Source organism: Dreissena polymorpha, chromosome 6, assembly GCF_020536995.1.
Source record: "Dreissena polymorpha isolate Duluth1 chromosome 6, UMN_Dpol_1.0, whole genome shotgun sequence".
NCBI lineage: Eukaryota > Metazoa > Mollusca > Bivalvia > Myida > Dreissenidae > Dreissena > Dreissena polymorpha.
Window position 1 is genome coordinate 14,572,088 of NC_068360.1, and position 9,065 is coordinate 14,581,152.

Consider the following 9,065-nt stretch of genomic DNA (forward strand, 5'->3'; position numbering starts at 1 on the left):
CTAGTAAGAAAGGTCTTATATTAAACTTAACTTTCAAATGCCTCAAAATACGTATCTAAGAGGTAAAGGGTTAAAGGGCAGACATTTGTTTTAGATATCAGGGCCACTTCATAACCTCACAACCTCATCAATAAAGCATATTCATGAGACATTACTTACCCTAGGTTGATAAAAATTCATCCAAAAACATCATTTTTAGCTCCACTGGCCAGAGGCCAGCGGGGCTTATGTCATGATCCTGTGTCTGTCGTGCGTGCGTGCGTTAACTTTTTCTTTAAACATCTTCTTCTCCTAAACTACAAGTCCAATTCTGATAAAACTTCTCACAAATGTTCCTGGGGTTAACCTCTTTCAAATTTGTTCAAATTATGCCCCTGGGGTCAAATTTGACCCCGCCCTGGGGGTCAATAAATTGAGCATATGCTTATATAAAGCCTATTTTGTGCAAACTTTAAAAATCTTTTTGTCCATAACCATTGGGCCTATTTCAACTAAATTTGGTATGTATTAAAATCTTTAAGTTCTCTACCAAGTTTTTTTTAAATTATGCCCCTAGGGTCAAATTTGACCCTTCCCCGGGGGTCACAAAAATGAACATATGCTTAAATAAGGCCTATTTTGTGCAAACTTTAAAAATCTTCTTGTTCATAATTATAGAGCCTATGGCTACTAAATTTGGTATGTAGTGACATCTAATAGTCCTCTACCAAATATGTTCAAGTTATTCCCCTGGGCTCAAATTTGACCCTGCCCCAGGGGTCACAAAATTAAACATATGCTTATATAAAGCCTCTTTTGTGCAAACTTTAAAAATCTTCCTGTCCATAACCATTGGGCCTAGGGCCACCAAATTTGGTATGTAGTGACATCTTCTAGTTCTCTACCAAGTTTGTCCATATTATGCCCCTGGGGCAAAATTTATGTCTCGAAGGCTCCCATTAAAAATTTGTTCAAGAAAATTTGATTCGTCAAAAAACATGGCCACAGGAAGTCGTTGCACTTTGCATGTGTATGCGTTTTTGCTATTTATTCATTATGGGATGAATAAACTACTGGTATTTTCTTCTCAAACTAAAAGTTTATCAAAATACACTTGGAATAACTTTTAATTATAAGAGATAAATGCATACATGTCGAGCGTAAAAGGTAGACCAACATCTTAACTATTCATAAATGTTAACCCTTTACCAAACGACACATTTTGGACTGTCCCAAATTGAAAGAGATTGCAGACGAGAAATAATATTGTAAAGGACTATTTATAAATTGGCTGGGTGGGGTTGAAATCATTGTGATAAAAGGAGAAATTTCTCCTTTTTGAAACCGGAAGTCCTGTTTTCAAAACAAAAACAAACTCTTCAGAAGGAGTTATGGTCTATTGGAAGGTCGAGAAAGGCATTTGGTACTTAATCATCCCATATCTACAAAGAAATTAAATGTATATGAAGGAACTTTCATTAATCTTGTAGAACATGCGTAGATTTGATCTTCAGCATCTAAAAATATGTGAAATAGAAAGAACGACAATATCTTTTGGAGAGATAAATGTACCAACGTTATAAGAAAAGGACCTGTGCGACAATTCCCGGGTTTTTAGTCTGTTTAGTTAACACCGTAGTAACGTTTTCCATATATAAAAATGCTCACCCTTCCAACTTTAAGCGCCCAGTGGGACGAGGGATAGAAAGAGAAAGTCACATGCTTGAGTACATTTCAACCCATGTGCATTGCACGCTTTTTTCGCATAAAAAAACAGTGGAGCGATACAGGGCCATCATGGCCCTCTTGTTTTAATATAAATATGGATTCAAATTATAATAAGGTAGTCCAAGAGATGGCTATATCCCCCACAAGATTCCTTTGACATTTAAATGGTTACCTTGATTATCAGACAGCGTTATTGATTCCTGACTCGTAACATGTTCTGATTGACATGAATTTTTTATGAGAACACTTCATAGGGTATTGATCATAGTAAGCTGAGACTAAACACAAGAACCATGATGGTCCTTAAGGGCTCAACTGAGTTTGGGGTAAACCTATTGTAGAAATACAATCTGGTGACCTTAATTTTGAACACATGTGACTTAGGCTAGGTATTGTCCAAACAAAAATCGGACCAAGTTTCCTCAAGATTGAGTCATAAATGTGGCTTCTAGTGTGGTGACAAGATTTTTCCTTTATTTGACCTAGTGACCTATTTTTTGGAAAAAAATGACCCCAAAAACAAACTTCACTTAGATACTGTCCAGATAAACATTCTTATCAAGTTTCATTAAGATAGTCATTAATGTGGTCTCTAAAGTGGATATTTTTTTTTCTAAAAGGTGACTTTGACCTAGTCTTTGGATGACCGAGATCCAAATTCACATAAGATTGAATCTTAAATGTGGCCTTGATAACAAGGTTTTCTAAGATGTGACTTGGTGACCTTGTGTTTGGATGCACCCACACCTGCATACAAACACAGCCTAGATATAGTCATGATAAGCATTCATTCACAAGTTTCATACAGTTTGAGCCATAAATGTTGCCTTTAGTTATCATGTTTTTCTCTGATTTTACGTTATGACCTCATTATGTGACGCGCATGATCAAGATTCATCGTTCCTAAAAAAGTTGTCAATCTGTTGCTCTGGTATCCTTCCTACCATTGAGTAATTAAGTGGTAATTAAATTGGATGCGTTTCAATTCTCTTTTATTATGCCCCCCTTCCAAGAAGAGGGGGTATATTGCTTTGCTCATGTCGGTCTGTCGGTCCGTCCACCAGGTGGTTGTCAGATGATAACTCAAGAACGCTTGGGCCTAGGATCATGAAACTTCATAGGTACATTGATCATGACTCGCAGATGACCCCTATTGATTTTGAGGTCACTAGGTCAAAGGTCACGGTGACCCGAAATAGTAAAATGGTTTTTGGATGATAACTCAAGAATGCATACGCGGCCAACAGGGCGAACTCTGAACAATATAATTGAAGCAACTGGTCTGTAATCCTAAATCTATAATTATCAGTCCAATGAAACATCATCCTTTGAGTAAAATAAAGTGGATCAGTAAAAATATTATCAGAATATGTTGTTTTTTTTGTATATTAAATATTGTGTTAATGTTTAATTTTGTTGATTAATATAAATATAAGCAGGACAGGGGAGGTAATACACTATTATATCTCTCTTATATACAGGGGAAACAAATGCAATAAATTAAAATTTCATGTTTAATGAATAGAGGATATCACCCCCCCCCCAATTTTTTTAAACATCATCTAATAAATTACCACACCCCACATTAAACCCCCCTCTCCGCCCCACCCCCCTACCCCCCACCCCCCTACCCCCCGACCCCCTATTTTTTTAAACATCTAATAAATAACCCCACCACACATTATACCCCCCTCTTACTCCCCCTACCCCCACCCCCCCCAATTTTTTTTAAACATCTAATAATTTACCCCACCCCACATTATACCCCCCTCTCACTCCCCCCTACCCACCACCCCCCACCAGCCCCCCCCCCAAATTTTTATTTTTTTAAACATCTAATAAATAACCCCACCCCACATTATTACCCCCCTCTCACCCCCTACCCCCCCCCACCCACTTACCCCCCCCCCACCCCCCACCCCCAATTTTTTTTTAAACATCTTATTAATTACCCCCCATTTTTTAATTTTTTTTTTAAACATCTGATAAATTACCCCACCCCACATTATTACCCCCTATCACACCCCCACCCCCCCTACCCCCCACCCCACCATTTTTAAAAACATCTTATAAATTAACCACACCCCACAGTATAACCCCCTCTCACCCCCACCCCCCTACCCCTCCCACCCCCCAATTTTTTTTTAAACATCTAATAAATTACCACACCCCACATTATACCCTCCTCTCACTCCCCCCCTACCCCCCACCCCCCAATTTTTTTTTAAACATCTAATAAATAACCCCCACCCCACATTATTACCCCCTCTCACCCCCACCCCCCAATTTTTTTAAACATCTAATAGATAACACCCTACATTATTACCCCCTCTCATCCCCCCTAACCCCCCCCTACCCCCCACCCCACACCCCCCCCCATTTTTTTTATTTTTTTTAAACATCTAATAAATTACCCCCACCCCACATTATTACCCCCTCACACCCCCCTACCCCCCCCACCCACTTACCCCCCCCCCACCCCCCACCCCCAATTTTTTTTTAAACATCTTATTAATTACCACACCCCACATTACACCCCCCCTCTCACCCCCCCTACCACCCCACCCCCCCTACCCCAACATACCCCCCATTTTTTTTAAAACATCTAATAAATTACCACACCCCCACATTATTACCCCCCTCTCACCCCCCTACCCCCCCACTCCCCTCACCCCCCCACCCCCAATTTTTTTTTAACATCTTATAAATTACCATACCCCACATTATACCCCCCTCGCACCCCCCCTACCCCCACCCCCCTTACCCCCAAATTTTTTTTAATTATTTTTTAACATCTAATAATTACCACACCCAACATTAATTACCACCCCTCTTACCCCCCCACCCCCCCTTCCCCACCCCCAATTTTTTTTAAAACATCTTAAAAATTACCACACCCCACATTATTACCCCCTCTCACCCCCTACCTACCCCCACCCCCACCCCCCATTTTTTTTATTTTTTTTTTAAACATCTGATAAATTACCCCACCCCACATATTAACCCCCTTTCATTCACCCCCTACTACCCCTTCACACCCCCTACTCCCCCCCCCCCCCAAATTTTTTTTATTTCAAACATCATATAAATTTCCACACCCCACATTATTAACCCCCTCTCACCCCCCCCACCCCCCCCCTAACCCCACCCCCCACCCCCCCCATTTTTTAAAACATCTTATAAAAATTACCACAATCCCCACAGTATAACCCCCTCTCACCACCCCACCCCCCTACCCCCCCCACCCCCCAATTTTTTTTTTTAAACATCTAATAAATGACCACACCCCACATTATACCCTCCTCTCACTCCCCCCCTACCCCCCACCCCCCAATTTTTTTTAAACATCTAATAAATAACCCCCACCCCACATTATTACCCCCTCTCACCCCCACCCCCCCCAATTTTTTTTAAACATCTAATAGATAACCCCACCCTACATTATTACCCACTCTCATCCCCCCTAACCCCCCCTACCCCCCACCCCACACCCCCCCAATTTATTTTTTATTTTTTTAAACATCTAATAAATTACCCCACCCCACATTATTACCCCCCTCATACCCCCCTACCCCCCCACCCACTTACCCCCCCCCACCCCCCCACCCCCAATTTTTTTTTAAACATCTTATTAATTACCACACCCCACATTACACCCCCCCTCTCACCCCCCCTACCACCCCACCACCCCCTACCCCAACATCCCCCCCATTTTTTTTAAACATCTAATAAATTACCACACCCCACATTTATCCTACCCCCTCTCACCCACCCCTACCCCCCCCACTCGCCCTCACCCCCCCCCCACCCCCAATTTGTTTTTAACATCTTATAAATTACCACACCCCACATTATACCCCCTCGCACCCCCTACCCCCACCCCCTTACCCCCCAATTTTTTTTAATTATTTATTAAACATCTAATAATTACCACACCCAACATTATTACCCCCCACCGCCACCTTCCCCCACCCCCCAATTTTTTTTTAAACATCTTATAAATTACCACACCCCACATTATAATACCCCCCTCGCACCCCCCACCCCCCTACCCTCCTCTCACCCCCCACCTCCCCTACCCCTCTCTCAACCCCCACCCCCCCCTACCACCACACCCCCTACCCCACCCCCCCCCCCTAATTTTTTTTTCTAAAACATCTAATAAATTACCACAACCCCACATTATAACCCTCATCTCACTCTCCCCTACCCCCCCACACCCCCATTTTTTAAAACATCTAATAAATAACCACACCCACATTATTACCCCCCTCTCACCCCCACCCCCCTACCCCCCAACCCACCCATTTTTTTAAACATCTAATTAATTACCCCACCCCACATTATTACCCACTCTCTAACCCCCCACCCCCCCCATTATTTTTTTTAAACATTATAAATTACCCCACCCCACATTATACCCCCCTCTCACCCCCACCCCCATCCCTCCCCTAAATTATTTTTTTTAAACATCTAATAAATTACCACACACCACAGTATACCCCCTCTCACCCCGTCCCCCCTACCCCCCCCCCCAATTTTCTTTTTTAAAACATCTTATAAATTACCACACCCCACATTATAACCCTCCTCTCACTCCCCCCTACCCCCCCACCCCCCCCCCAATTTTTTTAAACATCTAATAATACCTCCCCACCCCACATTATTACCACCCTCCTCACCCTCCAACCCCCCCACCCCCATACCTCCACCCCCCCCCATTTTTTTTAAACATCTAATAGATAACCCCACCCCACATTATTACCCCCCTCTCACCCCCCTAACCCCCCCCCCCTACCCCACACCCCCACACCCCCCCCCCCCCCACCCCCAATTTTTTTTTATTTTTTTAAAACATCTAATAAATTACCACAAACCCCACATTATTACCCCCCTCACACACCCCCCTACCACCCCCCCACCCACTTACCCCCCCCACCCCCAAATTTTTTTAAACATCTTATTAATTACCACACCCCACATTATAACCCCCCTCTCACCCCCCCCCTACCCACCCACCCCCCCTACCCCCCACCCCCCCCCCTCCCCCCATTTTTTTTAAACATCTAATAAATTACCACACCCCACATTACCCCCTTACCCCCCCTACTCACCCCCTCCCACCCCCCTACCCCCCACTCCCCTCACCCCCCCCCACCCCCAATTTTTTTTTAACATCTTATAAATTACCACACCCCACATTATACCCTCCCCCTCGCACCCCCTACCCCCCCACCCATTTACCCCCCCCAAATTTTTATTATTATTTTTTAAACATCTAATAAATTACCACACCCAACATTATTACCCCCCTCTTACCCCCTACCACCCCCCCCACCCCCCCCCCCCACCCCCTTCCCCCACCCCCCACCCCCCAATTTTTTTTAAACATCTTATATAATTACCACACTCCACATTATACCCCCGTCTCACCCCCCACCCCCCCCCCCACCCCCCCTACCCTCCTCTCACACCCCACCACTCCCCCTACCCCCCCCCCCCTCTCACCCCCCACCCCCCTACCACCAACCACCCCCTACCCCCCACCTCCCACCCCCCCCCAAATTTTTTTTTTAAACATCTTATAAATTACCACACCCCACATTATAACCCTCCTCTCACTCTCTCCCCTACCCCCCCACCCCCCCCATTTTTTTTAAACATCTAATAAATACCCACACCTCCACATTATTACCTACCCCCTCTCACCCCCACCCCCCCTACCACCCCAACCCCCCCCCCCCCATTTTTTAAACATCTAATTAATTACCCCACCCCACAGTTGTATTACCCCCTCTCTCAACCCCCCACCCCCCCATTATTTTTTTAAAACATATTATAAATTACCAGCACCCCACATTATACCCCCCTCTCACCCCCACCCCCATCCCTCCCCTACATTATTTTTTTAAACATCTAATAAATTACCACACACCACATTTTACTTACCCCCCCGCTCACCTCCCCCTACCACCCCCCCCCAAAAAAATATATATATATTTTTTAAACATCTAATAAATTACCACACCCCACATTATACCCCCTCTCACCCCCACCCCCACTCCCCCCCCCCCCATTTTTTTTTAAACATCTTATAAATTACCACACCCCACATTATACCCCCCTCTCACTCCCCCCTTGATCATGACTGGCATATGACCCCTATTGATTTTCAGGTCACTAGGTCAAAGGTCAAGGTCACAGTGACTCGAAATAGTACAATGGTTTCCAGATGATAACTTACATTAGGTCAAAGGTCAAGGTCACAGTGACAAAAAACGTATTCACACAATGGCTGCCACTACAACTGACAGCCCATATTTTTGAATTGTTTTTATTTCCTCTGTCACATGTTCAAGTCAATTATATATTGTAGAACACTTTTCATTTGGAATTTCAAACTAGGTTAGCAATTTCTTACTGACCATTGTAGGTTCCATGTCACCCTGAGATTAGATGTATGTATGTTTATGTGTTTATTATAAGCTTTTACTCATTTTCATCTAGTTTTGTACATTTGAACTCATCAATATGCTCACATGTAAAATGTAGAAAATTCAGTATGGCTTTTCTGGTAAATGTGGGTACTCTTGATTGTGAAGCAGGACCTTTTTATTTTCACTTGTGACCCTTTTGAATAATTCAGTCTCATGTATAGTTTTAATTATTTTTTTGATAAACCAAGTCAAGAATATTTCATTACCCTTTTTGAATTCTTCGGATTCATGAAAAGTTCTTCATAAAGTCTTAAAAAAGGAAAAAATATTCAATATACCTTTTTTGAACCACATACTTTTTTCAAATTCATGAAAATTTCTATATCAATTATTTACCCAAATATTTCTTTTTTTTTTAATCATTACATTTTTCAGATTCATGAAAAAAACCTCATTAGTTCTTTAAACAAAGTCAAGAATGTCTTATGAACAATTCATGAACCACATAATCTGTTAAGGCGCATGAATCATTCATCATTAGTTCATGAACCAAATCATGAATGTTTCTTGAATAAATTATGAAATCGTCTTGTTCATGAACCATTCTTCACTGGTGCATGAATGTTAGTTCACGAATCATTCATGAACTTTAGTTCATGAAGTGACTCTCATCAATTTCATGGATTTATCATGAGCTGTTCATGAACTGTTTGTAAAGTTCATTAATTATTCATGAATTCACGAATTTCATGCCACAGGGGTTTACTTCCGGTCGTGGGTTATTTAACAACAAACACTATAGTAAACGAATTATTTCGATTCTAACACGATCTTTACTAAAGATTTATACAATGTATATTATTTTTCTTGTGTACTATTTTATGTGAAGTTCCGACCATAAAAATAACTTTCGGCTGTTTG